This window comes from Equus caballus, chromosome 12, assembly GCF_041296265.1.
Source record: "Equus caballus isolate H_3958 breed thoroughbred chromosome 12, TB-T2T, whole genome shotgun sequence".
NCBI lineage: Eukaryota > Metazoa > Chordata > Mammalia > Perissodactyla > Equidae > Equus > Equus caballus.
Window position 1 is genome coordinate 15,941,439 of NC_091695.1, and position 14,708 is coordinate 15,956,146.

Genomic DNA, 14,708 nt, shown 5'->3' on the forward strand with positions numbered 1-14,708 from the left:
TGTAGGATAAATAGATACATCTCTTGACTCTAACCATTAGATGCCAGTAGCACCCCTCATGCAGGTGTGACAGATAAAATTCCTCCAAAAATCATCAAATACCTTTTGGGGACAGTTTCCCCAATTGAAAACTACAAGTCTCTCTCTATCTCCAATTTTACCCCTATTTCTGTTTCTATTATCAAATATATATATTGTGGGGTTTTTTTTTTTTGCAAGAGGTGTATTATTTTATTAGAATATGAATGGTAAATTTCAATTTATTTTATTTATGCTAACTTTATATACTAAACTTTGCCTATGCTGATGTCTCTATCCAGAATAGGTTTTCTGATGAACCGGGATGGAAAAACATAATCAAACAATGCTGAATGAATTCATTCTCATGGGGATCACAGACAATCCTGAGCTGCAGGCTCCATTATTTGGGCTCTTCCTCATCATCTATGTGATCTTGGTGGTGGGCAACTTGGGCATGATCATCCTCACCAAGACAGACTCCAGGCTACAAACACCCATGTACTTCTTTCTCAGACACCTGGCTTTTACTGATCTTGGTTATTCAACCACTGTGGGACCCAAAATGTTGGTAAATTTTGTTGTGGATCATAATACAACATCCTATTATTTTTGTGCCACACAGCTGGCTTTCTTCAGCATGTTCATTCTTAGTGAACTTTTCATTCTGTCAGCAATGTCCTATGACCGCTATGTGGCCATCTGCAGCCCTCTGCTCTACACAGTCATCATGTCACAAAGGGTGTGTAGGGTGCTGGTAGCAATTCCATATCTTTACAGCACATTTGTTTCTCTTCTAGTCACCATAAAGATTTTTAATTTGTCCTTCTGTGGCTACAATGTCATCCATCATTTCTACTGTGACAGTCTCCCCTTATTATCTTTACTGTGCTCAAACACAAGTGAAATTGAAATGATTATTCTGATATTAGCAGGTTTTGATTTGATATCCTTTCTTATAGTTCTTACTTGCTCATTCTTAGAGCCGTTCTCAGGACGAACTCTGCTGAAGGTAGGCGCAAGGCCTTTTCCACCTGTGGGTCCCACCTGACAGCGGTCACAGTGTTCTATGGGCTTTGACATTTATATACGCGCAGCCCAAGTCCGCTCATTTCTTTGACACTGATAAAGTGGCTCCATATTTTACACGCTCATTATCCCTATGTTGAATCCCTTGATCTATAGTTTGAGGAACACAGATGTTAAATATGCCGTAAACAAGCTGTGGAAAAGTTATGTAATATCTTTTCTTAAGGTTCACTGTTCAATGTGATTCCTATAAGTTAGGTTATGACTTTAAGCTTTGTTCATTATGCTTTCAGAGGGAAAAGTTAACACTAATAAGTTCATCATATATTTAGAGATGGGATTCATTGAGCCAGTCACATTTCTAAGTGTTATAAACACATTAGTGAACAAAACAGTAAAAATCTTTGTCTTCTTTGAAGGAGAGAGATAAAATTTAAGCACACTAATTTAGTAAATTTTATAGTACAATAGAATGTGTTGGGGGCTATAGACCATAAAAGCAGGCAAGGAGATGGGTTTGCTTTGTGGATTGAGGAAGAATAGTAGGTACAGAAGGGAAGTTCATATGACTCTTGTGTTGTTCTCAACATTTAGAACAAACTTTCAAGTTTTTCTGTGTGCTTGTGCATGTGCGTTTTTGTGTTAGAGCATTTCTCTGTTTTAGCCTTCATACTCTTCTGTGTGGAGTGTTAAAATCAAACTTGGTTGTGGTTTCAAGGAGGCTCATTGTAGTGTGATGATTTGAAGGCAACAGTCATCTGAATTTGCTCAAATGCCCCCATTCCACATGGGAATCGTAGAATCCCGTTCTTTTCTCATCCGTCCCATTATTTCGCGTATAAGCCCTAGAGAGTCAATTAACTCAACACACTTAGCATTTCAGCAACTCAGAAGGTCTGCACTGCATCTAATTGTGTCCAAATCAGTACATCTGTCTATGATAGTGGATATATCAATTACGATAAATTTCTTGAGTTCTCCCATAGAAGCTTTCAAGTTTGCACAAAATTTTCTTTTTATGTTTTTACCAGCTTGATCTCAATTCTTAAATGCCTGTTTTTGTGTAATGGATTCTTACTTTTCCCTGCTTCTGTGGAAAACAAGAATAATTTTAAAGGCAAGCTTTAAGTGTTTTTATATCTTTGCATAAGAGGTCTACTTTATGATAAATTAAATTAATCATACTTCCTGACTTTTCTCAAATTTGGTTCATATGGATGTGTATTATTTTTGGATTAGGATCCATTATTTAAAAGCATCGTTTTGATAATTCCTCTTTTAGGAAGTAGAAGGAGACAATTCCGTTATTTGTCTATGCCACATTTCTAGCAAAATTGTAGTATGATATGAAGCAATTTATATACAAGTCTTCTGAATAAACTTCCTCCCAACCCTAACTAAATTCCTCCTTGTTTTTTCGCTTATTTTTAGAATTTTAACATTCACAGAACTTTATTTACATCATAGAGGGACTATACTCTTTCCTTGTCTACATCAAGGAATAAAATTTTCTATGTAGTCAATCAAATTTGAATGAAATTAAGTCATTAAAATAAAAAATATTAGTATGTTATCATGTAAGGATAAATATTACTAAAAAATTTATAGTTTTTAATTAAGAAAAATTATAAACCAAAATAAGAACTATACATATATACGTATAAGAAATTACTTTTGTTTCCTAGAAAATGTATAATGGCCAAAAATACAGTGAAATATTAATCAGCTATTGGTGGCTGCTGACATTATTAACTTTTTGAATTTAATATATTTTCTTATCTGTTTTCCCCAAAATATCTTTTGTGAATAATTATGACTTTTATAACAGAAGAAGGTAAATTTTCAAATATTTAGATTTTAGAAAATGAACTACTGAACATGACTCAATATCCTGGTACTAAAATAAGACTTTGCTAGTCCTTTTGATTGTCCTTCAAATGATAAACCAAAGAAAGAACAAAATATATTGAGATTTACAAATATTAATAATATATTTCAATCATTTTAAAGGTTATTCTCTGCATCATTATTAAGAGGACATATGTTATTTCAGAAAGTTATATATTTTCTATAGATATTAAAAACTGGAAAATAGGGGCTGGCCCAGTAGTGTAGTGGTTAAGTTTGTGTGCTCCACTATGGCAGTCCAGGGTTCACAGATGTGGGTCCCTTGCACAAACGTATGCACCACTCATCAAGCCATGCTGTGGCTGCATCCCACATACAAAATAAAAGACATTTGGCACAGATGTTAGCCCAGTGACAGTCTTATTCAAGTAAAAAGAGGAAGATTGGGATTAGATGTTAGCTCAGTGTCAATCTTCCCCACCAAAAAAAAAGAAAACCAAAAAGATGTGGATGAATACGTAGTCATACTGAGATGATCAATTTGAAGAGTAAATGTAGTAAAGATATCAGTTCTTCCTAGAATGATCTATAAGTTTAATGCAAGGCCTGTTAAACTTCGAGTAAGATTGTTTTTTCAGATATAGCTGAGCATATGCTAAAATTTATATGAGAGGAAAATGACCTGGCATAACTAAAACACATTTGAAAATGTAGAATAATAAGGAAGGAAATGCTCTACTCCACATTAAGACTTACCATGTGGCTACAGCAATCAAGACTATGTGGTAGAGGTGGAGAGATTAAAACATAAATCAATGGAACAGTATTGAGAACACAGAAATAGATCTTTGAAAAGTTTGATAAACTCGTGATGGTACAAAGACAATTCAGTTAAAGGATAGCCTTTTAAAAAATGGCGCTGGAGTAATTGGACATTTATAGGCAAAACAAATAAAGATATAAACTTTATCTAAGCCTATACAACTCAAGCTAATGTGAACTAAATCAAAATTGAACACAAATATAGAATGTAAAACTGTAAAATATTCAGAAAAGTACGTAGGGGAAAATCTATATCTAGGACCTACGTCTAGTGGCGAGTTTATAGAAATGACATCAAAGCACAATCCATAAAAGTAAACATGGATAAGCTGGACTTCACCAGAATTAAAACAACCTATCAATCACACTTTTGGACACTTACCTTAGAGATATGAAAACTTATGTTCAGATAATCATCTTTATGAAAATGTTTATAGAAGCTTTATTCGTGATAGCTGAAAACTGGAAACAACCCAGTTGTCTTTCAGTGGGTGAATGGTTGAACAAACTCTATCATCAGTACCATCCAATACAACATAACAATAATAAAGGAACAAACAATTGATACCCACAAAAGCATGCACGGACCGCAAGAGAATTATGTTGGATAAAAACTGCTTATTGCAGAAGGTTACAAATGGTATTTACTTTATAAAACATTCTTTAAAAGATAAAATTATAGCGATGGGAAACTAGGTTAGTGGTTTGCTAAAGACTAGGGAATGAGAGACTAGAAGGAGGTATGACTATCAAAGAAGGGCGTGAGGGAACTTTGTGGTGATGAACCAGGTCTGTATGTTGACTGCTGTGGGAGTTAAACAAATATACACATGTGATAAAATTGCTTTAAATTACATATACGCAAACAGAAAAATGAATGCATGCAAAACTGGTGAAATCTGAACAAAGTCAGTGGCTCGTCCCCATGTTAATTTCGTGGTGGTAATATTGTTACTGTATTTATGTACTGTTATTATGACATTTATTACCACTTGGGGAAACTAAGTGGGACACGGGAATTCTCTGTGGTCTTTTTGTTTTTTGGAACTTCTTGTAAACCTATGATTACTTGAAAAGAAGTTAAAAAAGCAAATCAAAGACGCCTGGGATAGTGTGGGGAAAGGAGTAGAATGAAAGTACTGCATAGACACTAAGAAACTTAGGGGTGCAGATAAATTCATTATTGTGGTTGTTTTAATTGTTTTTCAATGCGTACATATGTTCAAATTAATCAAGTATTAGACTTTGTGTATGCACTGTCTATTTTAGTGATACCTTAATAAAGTGTTTTAATTAGAAAACATGCTAAGAAACAAAACCAAACATAAGAAGAAAAGTCATTAACAGAAACATGTATCTTATAATAATACCAATTAACAAGAGAGAATATAATTTAGGCTCTGGTCACAGATGTGAGGATCCAAGAAACTTTATGAATTTAATGGTGGAGGAACGTATTAATAAAATCAACTTGAAATATTTAACAAAATCACCTGGTGTATTATACATTCTATTACCAACATTTTTCAATTTTGTGAGTGCATAAGTGTGAATATGTGTGTAGATGTAAGTATAGATATATCAATGTCTATATCCACATAGACACACACATAAGCAGATATTTGATATGTCTCACATGGAGAATTTGTTCACAACATATTAACATGACAAGCTCAAGATTTTTCATTGGACTGCAAACGTTAGTAGTGTTGGTGACAGCCAAGGTTACAAACAAAATATCTATCAATAAAATATGGATCTATGAAATTTTAATATATTTATTGACTGTAATGAATAAATAAGAAAAATGTCACAACATGGATTCATCACAAATAATTAGAGTGAATTAAATTCAATAACACAATTTACAGCAAAATAACATAGTAAAATATACATAAAAAATACATTTTAGCAGAAAGTATTGATAATATGTGTATATATCAAGCAGAGTAGGATATGTGTGAAGGTGGACAAGAAGGATTGGAATGATTATTGGACAATATGGAAAAACAATAAATATTGAAACATAAAGGCAAGGGGCTGGCCCGGTGGGGTAGTGGTTAAGTTTGTGTGCTCCACTTCAGCAGCCTGGGGTTCACTGGTTCAGATCCTAGGTGCAGACCTAGCACTGCTCATCAGGCCATGCTGTGGTGGCATCCCACATATAAAGTAGGGGAAGATGGGCATAGATGTTAGCTCAGGGCCAATCTTCCTCACCAAAAAGAGGAAGATTGGCAGTGGATGTTAGCGCAGGGCTAATTTCTTCTTCAAAAAAATAAAAAGTAAAGGCAACTATAGTGAAGAGATGCCCTAAACAGGTGATGACAATTCACTACGAAATGAGAATGAGAGCGAGGAGTAACTAATTTCTCTCCCAATGTCCCAAAGCAAAAGTAAAACAATTAAAAAAAGAAGAAGAAAACAAACACCTTATATAGAAAATATATTATTTTTAGTTCACTTATATTTTAAATAATTCAATACGACCATGTTTAAATACATCTCTCCCATGTCATCTATTTGAGGAGTCATTGTAGAACTAGAGGAACACTAACAAGCTTGTTGTATTGAGTAAATATATTTAAGCCATTTCTCTATGTGGTTGTGTTAATAAGGCTAATCCACAGACACAAAACCAAAAGGAGAATACACACACACGCATGCATACACACACACACACACACAGATTGATGTTAAGGTATTGGGTCATGCAACTGTAACGGCTGTTAAGGCAGAAATCTGTGGGCAGGCTGGCACTGTAAGAGTTGATAACTGCGGTCTTGAGTACAAAGGTGAGAAACTAAGATAGAATTTCTATATTGTAGATATTGCTGTCTGGAGTATAATTCCCTTTGCTTTGGGAATATCCGTTTTTGCTCTTCAAGGCTTAAACTGATTGGATGAGGCCCACCCACATTCCGGAGGGTAATTGGCTGTACTCTAAATCTATTGATGCAAACATTAATAACATAGAAAAAATATCTTCACAGCAACATCTAGACTGATGTTTGACCAAAGAAGTGGCACCATTGCCTAGCAAAGTGGATACAAGTTTAGTCATCAAAGTGGAAAAAAAGAGAAAGTTAATCAAGAGTAAAAGGTAGAAATATAATATACAAACAAAAAAATGAATCTAGCTCACTTGCTCATAAATATAAGTTATTCTGGGCTATTAATAGACACACGCTGTCCTTTGCATTCTGTTAAGCTTTCGAATACTTCAGGGACAATCACGGAATTGTTTGGCCTCTCCAAAGGGAGAGTCTCAGAGGCTGAAAAACAATCCATAAATTGTTCTCACTATTCCATGTTATGAAACACATGCAGGATCCAAAACAGAGGTTTCATGACAGGTAAACAGAATATTTCACGTGGTGCCATATTTTACCAATATCTGAATAGTTTGAGTGACATCAGCAAGAACACCTTTATTCTATGGCAAAGCATAACAAAATATTGAGATTTCTGATTCACTTCCGTGTGCATTCTGCTATGATAACGCATGAGCTGAATAGGACTGCTCTTCTTTCTCTTCAGATTAATTGTTAAAACATTTTCAGAAATACTATTAAGAATATTTGAAATGTCAATGCCATATGACTTATGTAATATTTATGTTTTTACAAATACTTAATAACATGAATATTTGAGGCTAAAAATAAAGAAAATAAAGCCTAACTAAGGAGCCAGGAATAGAAAAATATACAGATATGGCAGAATTATGAAGCTTCAAGTATTAAGTTTCTAGTCTGAAACCTTTCTAAATCCTTAGTCCTTTAGCGACGCTAGGCTTTTCTTATTCCTTTCTCAAAAATATTGTAATAATTAATATATATTTAATTCAATGTATAAATATGAATTTTTTTCTGATCTCTTGATGAATGAAAAGGAAATTTCCACCTTACACTGAGATGTGAAAAGCAATTTTTGGAGGTTAGGAGACTTTCAAGTACCCAGTCTTATGGTGATGGTACAATGGACAGCGTGTTCAGTTTCCAGTGGGATCTGGCAGAAAGCTGATGAAATTTTCTCAAAGAGTATAGCTTTCGAAAATAATCTGATAATCCAGATAGTGCACAATGAAAAGGTGGTTTGATGCATTCTGTAGACGTCTAAAGCTGGTGAGAGAAAGCCCGTCTATCCTCCCTCATCGTCCAGGAATTCAGCGCTTCCCAATGTGCTTTGTTTTCTTTAGCTTTTCATCATTGCACGTAAACAAGATTTATACTGCTTCGTATTCCATTGATTTAAAATATTTTTTCCAAACATGGAAATATGTTCAGTATTTCTGACATAAGAAGGGTAAGTACATGGGACAGGGTAGGATGTCAGAAGCTCACAAACTTCTACGCAATGATTTATGTGAGAAAGTATAGATTTCCTGTAAAAACCTTTATAATTTAATGTTTATGTTATAAAGATTAGTAATTTAATGTTATAAAGATTTTTCTATTTGCTTTTTTAGAGCTCACTCAGAGACTCCTGACACTGTTATTTTCCTTGTAATCAGGATCAATTCTTTTTAAGTATGTATGTATGCATTTCTTTTTTTGCGGAAATATTTATACTCACAATTTTTTTTTTTTTAAAGATTTTTTTTTTTCCTTTTTCTCCTCAAAGCCCCCCGGTACATAGTTGTGTATTCTTCGTTGTGGGTTCCTCTAGTTGTGGCATGTGGGACGCTGCCTCAGCGTGGTCTGACGAGCAGTGCCATGTCCGCGCCCAGGATTCGAACCGACGAAACACTGGGCCGCCTGCAGCGGAGCGCGCGAACTTAACCACTCGGCCACGGGGCCAGCCCCTATACTCACAATTTTTTAAAACACTAATTCTTTTACCTTAGCCTGCCATCCTCATTCTACTCTGCTATGTTTTAAGCTTGGTGGTTTATTAGGCACATTCACATATGTATTTATTTCATTATACTTATGGACGTCTGCATTAAATTAAATGTGTAGAGAAGTTCTTTGTGACCTTAATGTACAGACAGACTTCAAATAACATCCCAGAATTTCTAATCTGTGTATTTTATCTTCCAGCACGCTATTGTGTAATATAGTGATTTTAAACCTATTTTTTTCTTTAAAGTAGAAAATCTCTTTATCCAAAAAGAATGTATGTGAAAACATTATTATATGAAACTGATTCCAGTGACCTCACTTTTGCTCAATTTGCTTATGTCTTCATACTATTCTAGGTTCATCCATCACAAAACATATCTTTGTTTTAGTATTCATCAGTTATAATAAAAATGCACCTGGGGAAGAGGAAATATGTTAGTTTTTTTAATTTGCTTTAAAGTATTTTATTGCAATCCTTTGATTAAAAAATGTACTTGTTTAAGACAAAGGAAGAAGTGAATCCTGACTGATATTTAAATTCCCCAAAATTTCTAGTCAGATTTTTCCCCCAACAAGTTGACAGCAGTTTCTCAAGCTAATACAAGAAAGATGCAAGTTCCTAGGATTTACCCAACACCAGAGAAAGGACATTCTTTGTGTCAGCAAAATTCATAGTAGCCAAGAAGGGGCATGACTCTTCACTTTTTGTCATAGCCTCTAGATGAAGTCGCAGGAGCCATTACCTAGGCAACCCAGCCATCCTGACAGCACTTCTCCAAGAGGGTAAATACCAAACCTTAGCCCTTCAGTTGTCAATTTAGTGCTCAATCTCTGTGAAGGGGCACTGCCTCTGGCTGGGCTTCCAGATCTCTAGAAATATGTTAGTTTTAAGATAAATGTATGTTAAATATCTTAAGTAAAGTAGAAGATAAATTATCCAAAAGAAGAGCACATTGATAGTCAAGTTGTAGTCACGGAGTTGGGTCATGGTGGAGGGGTACTGGGGACAGTTACCTGGACAACACACCACTCCATCTATGCATCCTCATACCCCTGACAAAGAAGTTAAGTCATACAGAAAGAGTTTATACGTACATATCTAAAATAATCCATTTCAGGTAATTCACTCTCTCCACCAAGAAATTAAAACAAACACACACAAAGAATCCTATGTACTTGACATTAAGGGATATTTCCAGGTACCACAAACACAGTGAAATGTATAATTCTCACTTATCTTCCCAACAACCGTACGAGAAACAGTTTATTTTGCTGGTGTGAATAAAGAGATTAAGATAATTTACAACATTTATCCACAGTACTGCTTTATATACAACAAAAATTTAGGTGTAGTAGTGAGGATATCAACCTATGTATATTTCATGAGATGTTTCCCTATGTAAAGAAAAATAATCTACTATAATCTCTCAGAATTTTCTTCTTTTTACACCTCTGTCCAATACCGGTCGACACATTAATTTCATCCTGTACCATCTGAAGGCATAAGGGCCTTCACATGAATATGCTTTAAAGCAGGGGCTTCTAAATATTTCCACACATAACTGGAATTTGCATTTTAAAATTTTGTGATATAATTAACAGATTTATCATGTCATATTATGTAATTCTAATTTTGTAAGTGTAATTATGCTATTGTCATTATATAAAAGACAAAACAAAAAGTTTGTCACCTCTAAAACTACCAGTTGCAATTTGTATCATTTTTATTCATTTTTGCTTTATTACACTTATATCTATATTTATATCTATATCTATACATATATGAGGGTTTGCCAACGTTGACACTGTTGATATTTTGAACTGTAAAACTCTTTGTTGAGGGGGGCTACCCTAATATAGGAATATAAGTAGCAGCATCACTGGACTTTAACCATTAGATGCCAGTAGGATCCCTCTTTCAGCTGTGGCAACTAAAATTCCTCCAAATATTATCAAATGTCTTTTGGGGCACAAAGATTCCCCAGCTGAAAATGACAAATCTCTCTCTATCACCAATTATATCTCTACTTCGGTTTCTATTATTAAATACATATGGTTTATTTGCAGGGAGTGGATTATTTTATCAGAGTCTTAATGGTAAATTTGGATTTATTTTATTTATAGCAACTTTGCATATTAAAAAATTACCATATTATACTACATGAAAGCTATTGAGTATGCTGACATCTCTACCCAGAATAGGTTTTCTGATCAACCTGGATGGAAAAAAAATCGTACAGTGCTGAACAAATTCATTCTCATGGGAATCATAGATCACCCAGAGCTGCAGGCTCCATTATTTGGGATCTTCCTCACCATCAACATGATCTCAGTGGTGGGTAACCTAGCACGGTCATCCTCACCAAGATGGGCTCCAGGCTACAAACAACCATGTACTTTTTTCTCAGATACCCGACTTTTATTGATTTTGGTTATTCAACAACTGGAAGCACCTAAAATGTTACTAAATTTTGCTGTGGATTAAAATACAATATATTATTATACTTGTGCCACACGGCTGGCTTTTTTCATCATGTTCATTATTAGTGAACTTTTTATTCTACCAGCAATGTCCTATGACCACTATGTGGCCATCTGTGACCCTCTGCTCTACACAGTCATCATGCCCCAAAGGCTATGTCAGGAACTGGTGGCAATCCCATATCTCTATAGCACATTTGATTCTCTTGTAGTCAATGTAAAGATTTTTAATTTATTCTTCTGTGGGTATAATGTCATCAGACATATCTACTGTGACAGTCTTCCCTTGTTATCTTTTCTCTTCTCAAACACAACTAATTGAATTGACTATTCTGATTTTCTCAGCTTTTAATTTGATTTTCTCACTTCTGATAATTCTTGTCTTACCTGTTCATCTTTGTAGCCATTCTCAGGATGAACTCTGCTGAGGTTAGGCACAAGTCTGTTTCTATCTGTAGTTCCCACCTGACAGTGGTCACAGTGTTTTATGAACCTTTAATGTTTAAGTCCAGTCATTCTTTGACACTGATAAAGTGGCTTACATATGTTACACCCTCGTTATGCCCACATTGAATCCCTTGATCTATAGCTTGAGGAACAAAGATGTCAAATATGCTTTACAAAGGATGTGGAAAAAACTATTCAATATGTTTACTTAAGGTTCAATGTCCAACGTGATTTCTATAAACTAGGTTCATATTTTAAGCCTTGTTTTGTGCGCTTTCAGAAGGAAAGCAAATACAAAAAAGTATATCATATATTTAGATAATATCTTCTATGTGCCAGTCACACTAAGTGCTGTAAATATATTAGTGAGAAGAACAGTAAAAATCTTTGCTTCTTTCTGGGAAAGAGGTGAAATAGAAGATTAGAATTAAGTAAATTTTACAGCACAGTAGAATGGTTAGGACACATAGGACAAGATAAAGAGAATGGGCATGCTGTGTGGGAGTAAGGGAGAATAGTTGGCAGAGAAGGGACACTAAAATGACTCGTGTTATTCTCAACTATTAGAATAAATTTCCCAGTGTCTATGTGTGTGTTTGTGCATGTCTTTGTGTGTGTTTGCGTAAGCACATCCTTCTGTTTTAGGCTTCATACTCTTCTATGGCATGTATTAAAATCAAACATTGTGGTTTCAAGGAGGCTCAGTGTAGCACAATGATTTAAAGTCATCCGCCATGTGAATTTGCTCAGATGCTCCCATACCACATGGGCGATCTTAGGGTCATGCTCTTTTCTCATCAGCACAGTTGCTTTCATATGTGAGCCCCAGAAAGTCTATTAACTCAGCATACTCAGCAATTTAGTAACTCACAGGATTTTCTGAATCAGTCCATTTCTCTATACAAGAGGATATACCAATTAGGATACATTTCCTTGATTATAGTTAACAATGCTGTATTTAATACTTGAAAGTTATTAAGAGAGTAAATAAATCTTCTGACAACAAAAAAATAGTAAATGTGAAGTGACGGAGATGTTAGATAATGCTAAATTCTAATCATACTACAGTATGTATGTAGCAAATCAACACACTATACACCTTTAACTTACACAACGTTATATGCCAATTATATTTCAATAAAACTGGAGAAAAAAATTTCTTGAAGCTTGCCATGGAAGCTTCCAATTTTTTTTTTTCGTTTTATAATTTATTAGGGTCTTGATTCTGAACTCCTTGTTTTTGTCTAATAGATTGTTACACCTCCTTATCTTTCTGATAACCTAGAATACTTCTTGTTTAAAGTTCACACTATAATTGTTTTTGTTTCTTTGCAAAAAAAGTCTACTCTATGTTGAATAAGGTTTGTTGCCTCTTTATAGGGTGACTTTCCTCAATGTTGGTTCTTATGAGTGTAATATAATCAAGAGCAGCCAAAGGCATTATAAGAAAAGAAAACAACAGAGCAATATCAGTCAAGACAATTTATGCAACAATTCTGACAAAAATTTTAGTAAATTTAATCTAGCAATATGTAAATACAAGAATGCACCATGTTATGTTTACTCCAAAAATGTACAGTTGGTTTAATATTCAAAAATGAAATCATATTAAGAAACTAAAAAGGACAAAAAAATTGACATCTCAATAAATATAGCAGACAGATCATTTTAAAGTGTCAACATCTGCTAGTAATAAACATTTTGACCAGACAAGTAGTAAGTGGGACTTTGTAAAAGTGATAAAGGGCACCAATGAAAAATCTACAACTAACATCATGTAGCATATTAAAAAATCAAATACATTTTCACTAAGATTAGGAGCGAGATGAGTAGGATCTTCTTCCTAATTCTAGTCAACTTGTACTGGAGGTTGTATCGAGCACTACATGGAAAAGAAAAAAAATAGAAAGTATTCAGTTGGGAAAGGAGGAAGTAAAACTGTATTTATTAGTAGACGACATGATCGTGCAGGTAGCAATCTACTGGAACCTATGGAAAAAAAGTCTAAACTAAAAAGTGAATTCAATGTGGCAAAAGAAAGATCAGTATACAAAAATTTTATTTCTCTACACTGCCAATAAAAATTAGAAGTAAAATTTTTAAATACCTGTTACAAAGGCATCAAAATGGTTAAAATACATAAAATAAATCTGAAAAAATATAAAAAGCCTATACAATAAAAATTAAGAAACATTTTTGAAAGACATTAAAGGAGACCTAAATAAATGAAAGATAAACTATGTTCATTTGCTGGAATATTTAATATTGTTAAAATCTCAAACTTCCCCAAATGTACCTCTAAATTCAATGCAACCCCAATGAAAATCCAAGCAGGTTTTATCTTTTGGTAGGAATTGGGAATCTGAAACTAAAATATATAAAGAAACACAAAAGATCTTGTATAGCTGAATTAACTTTAAAAAGAGGAATAAAGTTGTAATACAAACACTAAGACAAACACTAAATTCCAGTTTTATTTTAAAGCTACAGTTATCAAAAGAGTGCACATCAATGAAATGATAATGATAGACCAGAAATAGACTCATGTATATATGAAAAATGGATTTTCCACAAAGCAAAAGAAAAAAAAGGTCATTTGGTGGGGAAAAGACTTTTTAAGAAATCATGATGAGCTAATTAGATACACATATGCAAATATTGAACATTGATCAATAACTCATACAAAGATTTACAGAAAATGGATTACAGATGTAAATGTAATACCTAAAAGTCTAAAAATTTCAGAAGAAAACCTAATAGAAAATATTCTTCACCTTGGGTTGTGTAAAGATTTCTTAGATTCAACACCAGAAGTAAAACTGATAAAATAAAAATTTGATACAGTGGTCAACATGAACATTAAATCTTTTACTTTTAAAAATATATTCTTAAAAGGATGTAAAACAAATGCACATTCTGGGAGACAATATCTTCAAGCAATGCATCTCATGAAGGGCTTGTTCCACAATACATACAGAGATCTCATAACTCAATATTAATAATATTAATAATAATAAAGAATAGGCAAAACAACTGAATAATCTCTTTACTAAATAACATATAAAGATGGCAAATATGCACAGAAAAGTTGCTCAGCATCATTATCCATTAATGAAATTCAATTTAAAACCTCAATGAGATAACACCATATATCATATATTGTGTGTAAGATATATATTTATACACATAGGTATATATATATATATACACACACACACATGC

The 14,708-nt window shown here is 33.8% G+C and overlaps 2 pseudogenes; both read left to right on the plus strand.

The window, feature by feature from the left end:
• Positions 1-343: 343 nt before the first annotated feature.
• On the plus strand, positions 344-1,272 carry LOC138916807 (olfactory receptor 8K3-like; annotated as a pseudogene).
• Positions 10,783-11,698, plus strand: OR8K84P (olfactory receptor family 8 subfamily K member 84, pseudogene; annotated as a pseudogene).